At 38.7% G+C, this 15,345-nt stretch overlaps 1 protein-coding gene, 1 long non-coding RNA gene and 1 pseudogene across 6 annotated transcripts in view; 1 reads left to right on the top strand and 2 right to left on the bottom strand.

Annotated features, from left to right (window-relative positions):
* ZNF300 (zinc finger protein 300) overlaps nt 1-15,345 on the top strand; it is a 56,046-nt gene that overhangs the window by 6,140 nt on the left and 34,561 nt on the right. The gene's annotated exons all lie outside the window — the stretch shown is intronic.
* LOC120581578 (uncharacterized) lies at nt 1,271-15,237 on the bottom strand. 5 transcript variants are annotated; one of them, XR_005647331.1, is made up of 5 exons: nt 15,058-15,237; nt 13,429-13,521; nt 5,969-6,067; nt 4,709-4,887; nt 1,271-4,393 (listed from the first exon to the last, which is right to left on the bottom strand). It is a non-coding gene; the product is annotated as an uncharacterized LOC120581578 (long non-coding RNA). The 5 variants fall into 5 exon arrangements; XR_005647328.1 differs by having other exon boundaries at nt 1,271-4,887; nt 14,834-15,237; XR_005647329.1 differs by having other exon boundaries at nt 1,271-5,280.
* On the bottom strand, nt 13,207-13,325 carry LOC120581834 (uncharacterized; annotated as a pseudogene).

Raw genomic sequence — 15,345 nt, 5'->3', positions numbered from 1 at the left:
CTGAGTCTCAGCTGTGAAATAAGGGTTATAATAGTATTGCCCTCTTCACTTGTTGGAAAGGTTAAATGAGATACTCTCTCTGAGTTTGGCACTGTGCCTGGCACCTCCGTGTGCTCAGTCAGTGTTAGCTACATCTATTCTGGGTGTCCCTTGAAAAAGTCCATAAAAGGCCTCCCACAGCAATGCTCTTACAAGTGACCTAGACTGGGAATATTTCTGAATGGGAGACAAGTGATGAGGCAGGTATTTGCGGGGACTGGAATGGGAGGAAGTGGATTTTATAGGCAGCTTGAAGGATTGGAATGAGGACACCAAGAATAACCACTGTGGAATTTCTGGGGAAGGGAGGACATGTCCAAACACAAGAATTGGATGAAAAATCTTAGGATATTTACAACTTAGAAAAGAACAGAAAATACACAGTCTCATTCCAAGGCAAGTGGTGAGGCATGTGACCTTTCAAAGACACAGGAGCTTGTGGCTGTAATTGAAAGTTGTTAAAAACTAACCGAGTTCATAGGGCTCATGTGGCTGGCTGCCTCTGCAGGGTGGGTGAGTGGATTCCCGCTTCCACCTTATACTTCCAGAAACTTCTCTCAGTGTTCCCCACAATATTGCCCTACTCAGAGTCTTCGAATATGTCCCTCTCTTCCATTCTCTCTTCTTTCCATTGAGTCTATATATTTTTAATAGTTCGAGAGTATTTATTTACATAAGTAATACATGACTATTTTTTTTGTAAAATTAAAACTTGACAATTAAGGCTAAAATCCCATTTCACCTCTTCTCTCCATTTTTCGTCACAATTCCTCTCCTTTAGCATAATTAGCAGTGCTTATCCTTCTAAAATTTTCTCTCTACACACACACACACATTTTAAATATACATGACAGCATTTTTTTTTTTACTTTTCTTTTTTTTCCATAGGTAGTATTACACATTATTATTGTGCTGCAACTTGCTTTTCTCACCACTGTATGTTTTAGAGATCTGTCCATGTTATTATTTTTAATATACTTAATTTTTAACCATGTGGATGTTTTTGTTATTTACTTATTCCTCCCCTCACCCAGACTTTCACTGCTGCAAACAATGCTGCCGTGACTAGCTTTCTTGTGCATGTGTGATTTTAGTTATCTAAGACAGAAACCTGGCAGTGGAATTACAGGTTTTTAGTATATGGAGGCCCAGGAAAAGGTCCTGGGACTGAAAATCTACCTCTGAAAGTAGAGGACAAGGAAACACCAAAGAAAGAGGCTGGCCACTTCAGTCTGGTAGTTAATAGAGTTTATTAAGAGAAGCTTACGTAAGAGGCATGTCTTGGGCAGCTGCGAGACAAATGGATCCCTGCACCACTGGGTAGGTGCCAAAGAATTATATAGAGTAAAATGGCAACATTCATGGGGTCTAGCAGGTGAATGCTACCAGGTACAGGGAATTACTTTATATGCTTGACCAGGTCAAAATAACGGCCTGTTCCAGGAACTAGCACATACCAGGAGGCAAGGCAGGGGTGATGGTTTATGACAGAATGGGCACTGACTTGCAGTGAGCAATCTCCCTTCTGAACTAGGTCCAGCTCACAGGTCAGACAGTGGTCAGGTCTTGGAACAGTCTCTTCTCAGCAGATTTCATCTTCTGCTGAATCTCAAGTATAGATTCTCCCTGGCCAGCTCCCTGCGTCATTTCTTCTGATTCTTAGGTTCTGTATCTAAATCACCAGCTTACTACTTCTAATTCTCCACTGAACATCTCCACTCAGAGGTCCCTCAGTAAGAAAATCTCATGTAAAACAAGTGACCTCATCTCCTCCCTCCTCACAGCCCCCGCTTGGTGTACATGCTCACATTCTCCCAGTTGCCCAGACATGGAACTCTTAACCATAGTTCTCTCCTCTCTCTCCGTGATATCTGAGATGTCAAATCTTGTGGATTTTATCTCAGTAATGTCTTTTGGTTCTCATTCTTTCTTATCTTTGGCCAGGATTACTTTAATAATCCCCTAACTAATCTTCTTATTCCCTTATGCAATGCACCAAAATAACCTTCATAAAACACAGGTAATGTTATTCTCTGTGGTTGGGCTCCCCTCCCCCCAATACAAGATAAAGTAGGATCTCCTTGGTTTGCTATTCACAGACTTATCCAATCTGACTCGTTTTCTTCCTCTAGTCTTTATCTCTTCAGATCCTTCCTCTTTCATACCCCAGATACACCCAGCCCCTTGTATTCCCAAAGGTGCTGGTATTTGTTGTCTCTAAGATTTTGTTTCTGTGTTTCCTCTTCTAGGAGTCTCCAAGCTCTGCCTGTTGAAGGTCTATCATCCCTTCTGGGGATGGTAAGCCAAATTAGGATGTAGGTTGCAGTGTTACGCCACAAGTAGCCAGTTTCTTAACCTCTCTGACCACTAATTTTTGTCTTTGTGAAAAGGATACAATACCTTCCTGGTCTACGTGGACCTTTTAATTAGGTTATGCATATAAAGCACTTAACACAGTGTCTCTTACTGAGTAAAGCTCAATTAATTTTAGCTCTTATTGTCATTGAGCCTCTTTTATAAAGCTGTGCCCTGCCTCACTGCCAAAATGACTTCCTGCCTTCCTGGGCTCTGTCTCTTCTGGTGGGCATTTAGTCATTCAATTATTTATGTATAAATCTGCCCTCGCACTTGATAATGACCCCCTGAGGGGCAGGGATCCTCTTATTCATTGCTGAATAATATCCCAGCACAGTACCTAGAACTGAATTGAATGTAGGAAGAATATCTTACTGATGTCAACTTTGGAAGTGTAGTGAAATGAAGAAAGCCAGCTATATGGAATCAAAAGGATGCTTTGAATTCCACCTTGGTGCTCACTGGTTGGTGAGAATCTGCACACATGGCTTACGCTTCCCACATGAGTTTCCTTATCCTTAAAAAGAGGAAAACATTAATATTTGCCTCAAGGTTGAAGTCAATTTATGTATGCCAAAGAACTTTCCGGGTTTTTTTTTGTTTTCCTCCCCAATCTTAGCTTGTCTTCTCACAGTAGCCTGCTTCCCCCTTGTGGATAAAATTCATATCACATATTAAAACCAGCCAACATAAATAATCTAGGAACCAGAGCTTTATCTCAGCATTGTTTATATTACTGAAAAATCGAAAACAAACCAGGCCTCTAAATAGGAGTTTGGCTAAATATATTATGGCACATCCACACGGGGAAATATTATTGAGCAATTTGAATATAATGAGATAGATGTCTATGGTGTATTGCTAAGTAAAACTCTAGTTATAAACTTATAAACTATGGCCCATTTTTAAATGTCTCATGTTGACAGCATTTATGTTGGGAGGCGAAATTCAGTTGCTTTTCATGTTCTTCTTTATAGTTATATGTCTGAGTTTTTAACAGTGAACATGTATTATTGCCATTAGAAAATTTTAGTTTCTTTAATTGTGGGGAATCTATCAGTAAAAAAAAAAAATTAGGTACCTATTCTTGTGACAGGCCAATCTGAGTCAGGGAGTACTCTGAATCGTATATTGTAAAAATGCCTTAGGTCCCAATGCAGTGCACGCACACACACAGTAAGCTAATGTTGAAGTCAACCTGAGAAACATGAGCCTCTCTGAGAGGCAACCTCAACTATCACTTTTTTGCTCCTTGAACCTGCTCAAGGCAGAGAGCCCCAAGTGGCAGATGGTAGGAATAGCAAGCCAAGGAGAATACGGGATCTGGCTGCTGTTCTGGAAGCATCTCAGATGTGGGCTGATGGGAGCTGTGTAGCCATTGTTCTTGGCCAGGCTGATCAGAAGTCCTAAATCTGACCCTTTGTCCCCAGGATTTGTTGTTGTTGTTGTTAATGTTTTAGATTATGTGAGCTCTCTGGTGCCATCCAGATCCAAAATTCTGTGATTCTGTTTCCATGGTGCTGTGATTTCAAGATTCTAATACATTGGTGACTTAGTCATCTAGGCAGTTAGGGGCAGCCTCACCCTCTTCTCTGGGGTCTCCTTGTGTCTGGGATTCAGACATGGCTGACTGATATTCCCGAGCCAATGACATCTTCTTAAAGAAAGTAAACACAGCCCACCTGCAGATCTCTGTGACCAACCTCATAAAGAGAAGTGAATCACAAAAACCATCCCATGCTCCATGAGGCAGGCACGTTCCAGTGAGGAGAGAGGACGTAGAAAAGTACGCTGAGTAATATACATATATACTTTTTTAGAAAGAGAAATAGTCCATTGGCCACTAGACTCAGATGCCTTTGTGGGAAGAGATGCAAGTATAGATGGCATGGCCAAAATGGCCTTACAAGGGACCCATCTTAGAATACCAGATGATGACTCTTTCCAAGGATCATTGTAAGGATGATTGTAAGAGGTGAAGACCCAGCAGAATTCTGCCCTGCAGAAGAACAGTGCCAGAAGGAAAATGAGTTTCCTGGGAGAGAAAGAGGTGGAGGTCTGGGTCTTTGATCAGGGTTTGTCTTACCCAAGGGATTCTGCTGTTCTGTGAGGTGAAGAACACTGAGGGGGTAAGCCCCCGGGCTTCAAATTGTTCCTAAAATCACTCTAATCCCAGATGCATGGCACCCGCCCTGCCACATGCTTCCCCTGCTCCCCTAATTCACTACATGTGCACTACATCTGCTAACCTAACAGATATATATCATAGAAAACCTTTCTCCCTTATGTGCGCTCCCAGGACACATCATCTCACCCTTAAAACAGCCCTCCTTTGGAGTCTTATCAGACCTCATTCCATTCTTCACACCATCTTCTCCAGGCGTATCATGTTTAAATAAATGTTCATATGCTTAGGTCTTCCCAATCTTGCCAACTCTCTTTTCCATCATGTTCTGTGTACGGGGAGATGTCAGGATGCTTCTCGAGTAATTTCTGTTAAAGAAAATGGGAAGAGGACCAGCAACGTCTTTGGTTCTAAACTTCGTTCCATCCACAGGGCTTTCTCAGGAACTTCTAGAGGATGATTCCACTTGTGGCGGGTACCACTTGTGGATTCTGCAGCATGTAGATGGATAGTCAAGATTTTATATACCATTGATTCTATTACATTACTCTGATACATTTGTTATAATAAATGAAGCAATATTGATACATTATTAATAACTAAACTCCATACTTTATTCAGATTTCTTTAGTTTTTATCTGATGTCCTTTTTCTTCTCCAGGCTTCCTTCCATCCAGGATACTACATTACATTTAGCCATCATGCTTCTTTAGGCTCCTCTTGGCTGAGGCAGTTTCTTTGACTTTCCTTGTTTTTATAACCTTGACAGTTTTGAGAAAAACTGGTCAGGTATTTTGTGGAATGTCCCCCTATTGGGATTTTTCTGATGTTTTTCTCATGCTTAGACTGCGATTTGTTTTGGGGAGGAAGGCCACTGAGGTAAAGTGCCACGTGTCATATCAAGAGTACATGTTATCAACGTGGTTTATCAGTGTTGATTCTGACATTGACCACCTGTCTGAGGTGGTATTTGTCATGTTTCTCCACTTTAAAGTTACTGTTTGCCCTTCTCTTCACATTCTATCCATTTTCAAAGTCACTATGCACCGCACACACTGGGACTGAGAAGTTAGGCTCTCCATTCTTAATGGCAGAGTATCTACTGATTTTAAAACTATTTATGATTTTTCCAGTGGCTTAGACATCTTAGATATCTACTGATTTTAAAACTATTTATGATTTTTCCAGTGGCTTAGACATCTTAGATATCTATTAATTTATTTCAATCTTCTTCAGATTAATAACTCACTTAATAACAGTGATATACAGAAAATTTGCTCCCTTCTAACCCCCTTTGCGCTATTATTGTCATAATGTCTATATATGTTAAAAGCCAACAATATAGTATTATAATTTTTGCTTTATATAACTTTATGTCTTTTGAAGAAACTAAGAGAAGAAAGGACACACACGTATACACATATATATAAATTTTAAAAAAACATTTACCATTTCTGGCACTCTTCAATTTTTCCTGTGGTTTCAAGTTACCATCTGATGTCACTTCATCAATCCCCTATAATTTCTTTCTTTCTCTCCTCCTTTGTACTGTAAAATATATTAAACCTCTACATATTATAGGCCCAACAATTCAATTTTTAAAAACCAATTCATGGAGATATAGTTCACATACCATAAATTCATCCATTTAAAGTATTCAGTTCAATGCTTTCAATATATTCACTGAATGTATGTAACCATTACCAGTAAATATTAGGACATTTTAATCACCTCAGAAGGACATTCTATACTCTTTAGCCATCATTCCTATCCCCTCATCCCTTCCTCCAGTCCTAAGCAACTACTAGTCTACTTTTTGTCTCTGTGTAATTCCTATTCTGAACATTTCATATAAATGGAATCGTATGGCACGTGGTCTTTTGTGACTGACTTCTTTCACTTAGCATAATATTTAAAGGTTCATGCTGTATCATGTACTTCATTCTTTTTTTATGGCTGAATAATATTCCATAGTATAGATATAGCATATTTTACTTATCCATTCATCAGTTGATGGACATTTGGGTTGTTTCTACCTCTTAGCTACTGTGAATAGTGGTGCTCTGAAAATATGTGTACAAGTTTTTGCATGGACATAAGTTTTCATTTCTCCTGGGTATGTACCTAGGAGTGAAGTTACTGGTTCCTATGGTAACTCTATGCTTAGTCATTTGAGGAGCGTCCAGAGACTTTTCTAAAGCATCTGCATCATTTTACATTCCCATCATCAGTGTGTGTTGTCTACAAGAAACTCAAGTATAAAGATATATCTATAGATATGTATCTATATCTATATCTATATATATGATTCCTCCTTTCCATCTCATATGACATTGCTATCATTTATTTCACTTATCCATTGGCTATAATCAACCAATATACTGCTGTTACTATTTTTTAAAAAAGCTTATTAGATCAATTAAGACTAAGAAAAAAAAGGTTTTATTTTACCTTCATTTATTCCTTCTATAATACTCTACCTTTCTTTACGTAGATCTAAATTTCTGATTTATATCATTTTCTTTCTTTCTGAAGATTTTCTTATAATGTTTCTGACAAGGTAGGTCTACTAGTGACAAACTCCCTTAATATTTTTTTCTGAGAAAATATTTCTCCTTAACTTTTGAAGGGTACAATGTCTTTTTTCTGGCACCACTCTGACACTAAATGCGCAGGGTTTTTCTACATCAATTCTCTAATACCAACTGGATGTCCAAAAATCCAGTTAAATTTTGACACTAGCCCCTAGTTGAGTTAGCAGTCTCTATCAGTTAAGCTTTTCCTCTTGGCATTGAAACCCCTCCCTACAACTAGGATTTTGAATGGAGAAGTGGAAGTCTGAAGTCTTTTTAATCTATTTTCCCAAGTATGGAAGCTCAGATCTACAAGTGAAAGCTGGGAGAATGGTAGCCAGCTGTCCTTTCAGCTTGCCCATCCTCCCTCCACAGCATGGAACATCCACCCTACAAACAAAGATTTTGTGGGGAGGGAATCAGGGCCCCAGTATTATTGGCCTACCCTACCCTGCTGTACAGCCAGGAGCTAGGTTGGGAATGGGAGACCAGTCTTCTTAGCTACCACTAAAATTGATCTTCTGTAACACAGAGCTGGGGTGGGCGGACGAGACACTGCTATGAGGGTATCAGGCTTGAATGAGGAGATTTCAGCCTCTTAATGAAATCTTTCTCCTGAGTCACTTTATGTCACCGATAAGGTTTATCAGGTTGTTGATTCTCAAAGCTATTTAAATCATTCTCTTACTTTTGGAAGGCTAGAAATAGTTATTTGTTTTAACTCTGTAAGGCCCCAAATTTCTAGACTGTATGCTTTTATTTTTGCTTGTCGATCATTAATTTTCCTGAGTTTATTTCTTTCTTGTAGTAGTTTATCCAATGTAGTTAATATCAACCAGCAAATATTACTAATATTCTATTTTCTAATATCTTCTAGAGCCATCAGCATAGTAAATATACATAGAGGAGGCAATTTTACCAAAAGTTTTGCTGGTTTATAAACATCTTTCCGGCTTCTGACATCAGTTTTCTTACTGCCTAGGTGCTAAGCCAGTGTCACATATTTTAGTTTTTGTAACATTAGCAGTATAGTTCTAGGACCAGCCTCAAAATTCAGTGACTTAAAACAGGGGCAATGGAGGCAGTGGTTCAAGGCCTACATCTTTGTGAGAATGAAACAGAATGATGCATGTGACCCCCTCACAGTCCTCTCTATCTCCCTCTATCACAGCCTCAATTACAGTGAATCATTTCCTTGTCTGTCTTTCTAATTAGAATGTGTCTTTCCAGTTATATCCTTGAAAAAATATAAAAATAGGTAACATCTTATGGGTATTATACATATATTATCTTGTATAATTCTTGCAATAACCCAACAAATTATAGTGTTGTTATTTCAAATTCACAGAAGAGAAAATAAGGCTCAAAGCAGATATATCATCTAGATCTTCCTGGCTCCAGAATGAAAGCTCTTACACTACCTCTTGTATACATATTCTCTGTATTCCTAATTCTCTGTTACACCTCAATTTAAGAAAATAAGGTTCCATTTTTAATGAATAAAGAAGAAACACATTGATTTCTAATGCCATGGATATTCACACGGAAGTTAACAGGATATCTGTCTCCCACCATTAAATGGATTTTTAAAAATAAACAATTCTCTCTGCAAAATGTCTCTATATTTCTGAATCGTGAAATCCTTATGAAAGTATTTCTATTGCAAGGTGATTAGGAAATTCCAAATAGAGAGAAATGGTGCACAGTACAGCAAGCCCCTTATCATATTGCTGGATCGCGTAGTACTTATAATTTGTATATTCAAATTTATTAAATACTCCAGTGAAAAAGAGCAGTAGTACGTGTGTTAGTTTGCTATGGCTGCCATAATAAAATACCATAGACTGGGTGGCTTACATAACAGAAATGTATTTTCTGACAGTTCTAGAAGTTAGAAGTCTAAGATCAAGGTGTTAGCAGGGTGTTTCCTCTGAGGCCTCTCTCCTTGGCTTGCAGATGGCCACCCTTCTATGGCCTCTTCACATGGTCTTTCCTCTGTGCACCTTCATTCCTGGTGTCCCTCTGTATGTCCTATCTCCTTATCTTATAAGGACACCAGTCATTTTGAATTAGGGTCCACTCTAACAGCCTCATTTTAACTTAATTACTTTTTAAAATAATTAAGTTAATACAGTCACGTTCTGAAGTACTGGCCATTAGGGCTTAATATAATGAGTTTAGGAGAGAACAATAACAGTAAGTAAAAAGGGGGTAATTTAGAAATTACTGTTTAAATTGTAGTGCGTGTTCTAAGAGGCCAAGGTTATTTTTTTGTTCACTCTCATAAGATATCTATCTCATATTTATATATTTCATGTAAATAACAACACCTCTATAATACTCTATCACTGATCAAGGAGTAGCAGAAATCTTTTATATGTACCAGCAAACAACAGGAAAAATGTTTATTGTTTCACACTTTCAAACTCTTATTGAATGCCATGGTTTTTGTTAAAATTCTTATTTTCTTAATAGAAGAAAAAATGGTATTATTTAATGCAGAAAATCTTGGTAGATGACATTCCATATATAATACTTTTATATTCATAATTATATTAGCTTCACATATGCAATTCTGATACATATGTGATTTATGTTATATGGTGCATAATATAATGCAGCACAGCTAGGAATATAATGCTTTCATATCTTGCAGATTGTCCATATATGGTTTTCTAATTTTGTTGTGGGAATTCCAGTTATTTATATATATCAAAAATCTTTGTAGTCTAGAGTACATATCTGTAATATCTTCTAGAAATACTGTGGCAACACATCTGGAATATGATTTCCATAGAAATAAAGCTACATTCTTTTAAAAATATGTTGAATTAATAGGCTTCTTCTTAGTAAGACTTGACACTTAATCAGGTTTGATTTCTACTGAAAGCTTTCCGTCACTGTAATTTTTAGTTGAAGATATTCCATTAATTTCTCTTTTATGGAATTTTTTCTTTATGAGTCTTCTTATGTCAACAGAAGGCTGAGCTATAACTGAAGGCTTTTCCACACTGATTGCATTCAGAAGGTTCTTCCCCTGTATGAGTTCTGTAATGTGTAATGAGGTCAGACTTCCCAAACCAGGCTTTTTTACACTCATTACATTCAAAAGGTTTCTACCCAGTATGGATTTTCTGGTGTCTAATAAGGCATGACACTTTACTGAAAGCTCTCTTACACTTAGGACATACATAAAGTTTCTCTCCTGCGTATATTTTCCAATGTACAAAGAGGTGTAACTTCATGCTGAAGCCTCTCCCGCATTCATCACAAGCATACGGTTTCTCTGATGAATGCTGAGGTGTGATTTTTGGAAAAAGGCTTTCCTACACATTACATTCATAGGGTTTCTCCCTGGTGTGAATTCTCTGATGTTCAGTGAAGTGTGACTTATGAGAGAAAGCTTTTCCGCATTCAATACACTCATAAAGTTTCTTTAGAGTATGGATTCTCAGATGTATAATGAGATTTGATTTCTTGCTAAGGCTTTCCCACAACTGTGTGTTTGTCAATTTCTGCTTTATATCATGTTTTCCAAACTTTTGGATTCCACTAATGTGGAGACCTTAAGCAGCAGATGTCTCACCATGGATCCATTTTCATTTCCATCTATTTTATAAACCTCGGACAGTACCTGACTTTTATTACACTAAGCCACGACATTCAGAACAATAATATCATTCCTTGTTTCAAAATTTGACAATTCTACTGAGTTTCCTGGCCCAGTTTCTAACACATAAGTCATCAAGTCTTTAAAAAAGTGAGTAGATTTTCATTCTGTATCCCGCATTGAGTCCCCAGAGGCTCCAATACATAACTTTTGTGTGATACTGTGATTTATAATAAGAAACACATATATTTTGTCTTTGTCCCTGTTTCTGGCACAGAGCTCCTAAAGCCCTTGGAATTTCCTAAGTGGTGAGAACAAGAAAGGTGTTTTTTGTGATGTTAAAGAGGAGGCTTTTGGAAAGCACCTTAAGACAGGAGCTGATCACCAGCGGACCTAACCATATGATTAGAGGGTTGGACATTTCAGTCTTACCCCTTGAACTCTGCAAAGGGAGAGAGACTGGAGGTTGAATCAATCATGAATGGCCAATAAGTTAATCAATCATGCCTATTTAATGAAGCCTCTGTAAACACGGAGGCGAGTTACAGAGCTTCCAGGATGAGGAATCAAAACACTTCCAGGCCACCATGCCAGGCCCCAAGCTCCACGAGGACGTTAAGGGCCTTTGTTTGGAACCCCGCCCTATGTATCTCTTCATCTGGCTGTTGATTCATTCCCTTTAATATCCTTTGCAATCAGTAATCTAGTGAGTAAATGACTTTCCTGAATTCTGTGAACTACTCTAGCAAATTAATCAAACTTGAGGAGGACTTCCGATTTATATCTAGTTGGTCAGAAGTACAGGTAACAACCTGGACTTGCAATTAGCATTTGAAGTGCAGGGCAATCTTGTGGGACTGAGCCCTTAAACTGTGGACTCTGACACAATCTCTGGGTAGACGGTGTCAGAATTGAGTTGAATTGTAGGATACCCAGCTAGCTTTGTTGAATTCCTTGATGATATGGGAAAACCCCTCCCACCCCACCCCACATACATTGTAATTGGTGGCCAGAATCCTTACCCAGTTAGGTCATTAATTATAGTTTCAAAAGGAATAAAGCTAAGTCTGAGGAAAGAAGAAAAACTGACATTGCAGAGGGTAGACAGCTGAAGGAGTTAAATATCATATATTAGGTAATAGACAACAATTGAAGATTTATTTTATCAGGTTATTGAGAGAATAAGCAGTATCCTTTAGGTAGCAAATCTGGTAGGCATATTTAAGAAGATCTAAAGAATCAAATAAATCCAACTAGAACACTGGAGGAAGGAATAATGTGGGTTTTTGTAAGGGACTAATATGCAGAATATACCAAGAACTACAGTTTAATGACAAGAGAACAAAAAAATCCAATTTAAAAATGGACAAAGAACTTGAATAGACACTTCCTTCACCAAGGAAAATATACAAATAGCCAATAAGCCCATGAAAACATGCTCAACATCATTAGTCATTAGAGAAATGCAAATCAAAACCACAATAAGATACTATTTCATATCCATTAGAATGACTATTATAAAAAAAAAAAAAGAAAAACAGAAAATAAGTGTTGGTTGGAGAGGATGTGGAAAAATTGGAACCCTTGTGGGAATGTGAAATTGTGCAGTAGCTGTGGAAAACATCATGGCAATTCTTTAAAAATGTAAACACAGAATTACCTCATGACCCAGCAGTTTTACTTCTAGGTATATAACTAAAAGAATTGAAAGCAGGGATTCAAACAGATATTTGTACAACAATGTTTACATAAGCATTATTGACAATAGCCAAAGGGTGGAAGCTACTCAAATGTTCATTGGCAGATGAATGGATAAAATGTGGTATATACAAACAATGGAAAGTTATTCAATTATAAAAAGCAATGAAATTCTGACACATGCCTCAACATAGATGAACTTTGAAGATATGCTGGGCAAAATAAATCAGACACATTAAACTGTGGACTCTATGATTCTGTTTACATGGGGTATCTGGAATAGTTAAATTCATAACAATAGAAAGTACAATAGTGGCTACCAGTGGCTGGTGGGGAGGGGGAATGGGAGTTATTGTTTAGTGGGTACAGAGTTTCAGTTTGTGATTATGAAAGAGTTCTGGATCTGAACCATGGTGATGGTTGCACAACGATGTGAATACACTTAATGTCACTGAATTGTTAAAATAGTAAATTCTGGTATGTATATCTTGCCAAAATTTAAAAAAAGAAAGAAAAAAATCTCAAAGTCCTTAATGAAGCTGATAAAAATCACAGGTGGAATACCCCTGAAGGGGATAATATCATTCTCTAACCACCATGCAAACAAGAGCATGAATGAGGGAAAGTGACCCATGGAAACGGCGTTCGGGTAGGTAGGAAACTTATGTCAACAGTCCCTGGTTATTTCCAAAGGTCCAAGGCCTTTATTTATTTAGTTTTTTAAATTTTTTTAGGCGAGGCAACTCGTAGTTGACCTCACAGATTGCAAGGACCTTGTCACATTACAATCCTTTTTTTATCTTTTATGCCTACAGCACCTGGTTTTCCTAGGTGGTCTCCAATCCAAGTACTAACCAGGCCCAACTCTGCTTGGCTTCCGAGATCAGACAGGATTGGGCTTGTTCAAGGTAGTGTGGCCATGGACCGAAGGCCTTTAGAAAGAGTCCTGAAGCACATTTTTCTAAGACTGACCAGCTGTGATCTTAATTTCATTCACCTCCATCTATACCCCTCTTCACCTAACTCACCTGGGTAGCTCCAACTTGGGGTTTCTCTCTCCATCATCCATGGTTCTTCTTCTTCCAACTTGTGGATCACAACTGGCTTGGTGGTTTGATATCCTGTCAATGGGAAATGATATGGGATATGGCCTAGCTACCCAAGCCTTAGGTCCTTTGAACTCTGAACTCATCCAGACTGCCTAATGAAGATGCCAATTTGTACCCGAAAAAGAGATGTCCTTCAACAAACTTGTAGCTATGCCTCCCAAAAGATTATCAATCTTGGTCTACTGAGACTCAGGGCCAAACCTGTAAAAGTACTTCAAAGGGCTGGCAATTTGGAGCAACTAAGACAGGGAAAGTAGTCAATCAGGCACATGCCAATCGACACTGGGAAATGGTCCTCATCCACTGAGATGAGGTTGATGTAATTCTCCAGCAAGTCACTTCACCTTTCTGAGCCTCAGTAAAATTGGAACTAATACCTGCATTGTACCAGGGACTCTCACTATTTTTACTTTTTGATTAAGGTAATGAACATATTTTACAAAACAACCTAGTGCGTGTACACGCACACATGCGCAGGGATGCACGCACGCTGTTTCCTCTGCCCAGCACACTTTTCTATTACTTCAAGTCTTTGCTCAAATATCATCAAGGAGGCCTTTCCTGTCTACCTAATTCAAACTTAACCTTTCTACACTTTACCCTGATTTACTTTTTCTTCGTGCATAACACCTCATCTTCTAATATACTATCTCATTTACTGATTTATTGTACTTATTATTTATTGACTATCCCTACTTACCAAAACTAAAATTTCATGAAGGCAGGGATTTTTGTTTGATTCAATGTTGTATCCTCAGCACCAGAACAGTGTCTGGCTCACAGATGCTCAATAAATAGTCTTTGAATATATATATATATACATATATATATAGCTGTAGTAAGTTATACAAAAAATTCTTATCACTTGGGATATATGTGTGATAGTTTAGTGTTATTTAACTTTTTTAAATGCTTGCATACAAGAATACATACTACAGGATTCCATTTATATGACCTAGAATGGCAAAATTAACCTATACAGATAGAAATTGGAAAACTGGTCTGGGGAAGGGTTAACTGGAATGGGCAGAGCTTTCTGGAGGATTAAAATGTTCTATATTTTGGTGGGGTGGTAGTTACTTGGGTGTAGACAACAAATTTTACACTTTTATTCTCTGTAAATCACGTGCAAATCATTGCACGTAAATTGTATCCCAACTAAAGAAAAAGTACTGGCAAATAAATATCCTAGTCTTGACTCACTGAACAAGACTTCACCACCCATAGTCACTACTGGGTTGCAGCCCATAGTTTGAAAAACCGACTTAAAGTGTTGCTGTAAGAGATAAAGTTAGACACCTATGGAAAACAAATACCAGTTCACCTGGAACATTTCAGACCTTCAGTAAAGCTTGGTTCTCTTTCGAAACTGCTGAAGGCGTTCCTCCTCGTGGTGTCTGCCACTTGTGCGCACAGGCATGCGCTCCGTGGCGCGACACCTGCAGTGCCCGTGCACCGCGTTGGTTTCTGAGACCCGTCCGCCTGGCCTCACGAGCCCAGGTTGTGCAGGGTCACTGCCGCTTTTGACACATGCCCGTCCACACCTACCCCAAAGTCTGCTGAGCCCTGTTGTTCACCTGCGCCCTCTTCTTCGGCCGGCGCACCTCCAGTTTCAACCAAGTACAGCCTAGTGATGGACTCGGGACCCACCGCCGCGGTTGAGGGTCAGCGATGTGAGGTCAAGGAGAGCACACTAATGCAGAAAGGGGCGCCGTGTTCCCTCCGACCGCAAACTACATCTCCCAGAATTCCCATGTATCAGTGCTGCACATGCGCAGGGACAGGCTAGGTGCGCGTGAGGCACCTAGTTTAAATGTGTTTCACCTGATTACAGCG

This window comes from Pteropus medius, unplaced genomic scaffold (assembly GCF_902729225.1).
Source record: "Pteropus medius unplaced genomic scaffold, Ma_sr-lr_union100, whole genome shotgun sequence".
In the NCBI taxonomy this organism is placed as follows: Eukaryota; Metazoa; Chordata; class Mammalia; order Chiroptera; family Pteropodidae; genus Pteropus; species Pteropus medius.
Note: the sequence above shows the minus strand (reverse complement) of the source record. Positions and strands in the feature narration are given on the sequence as shown.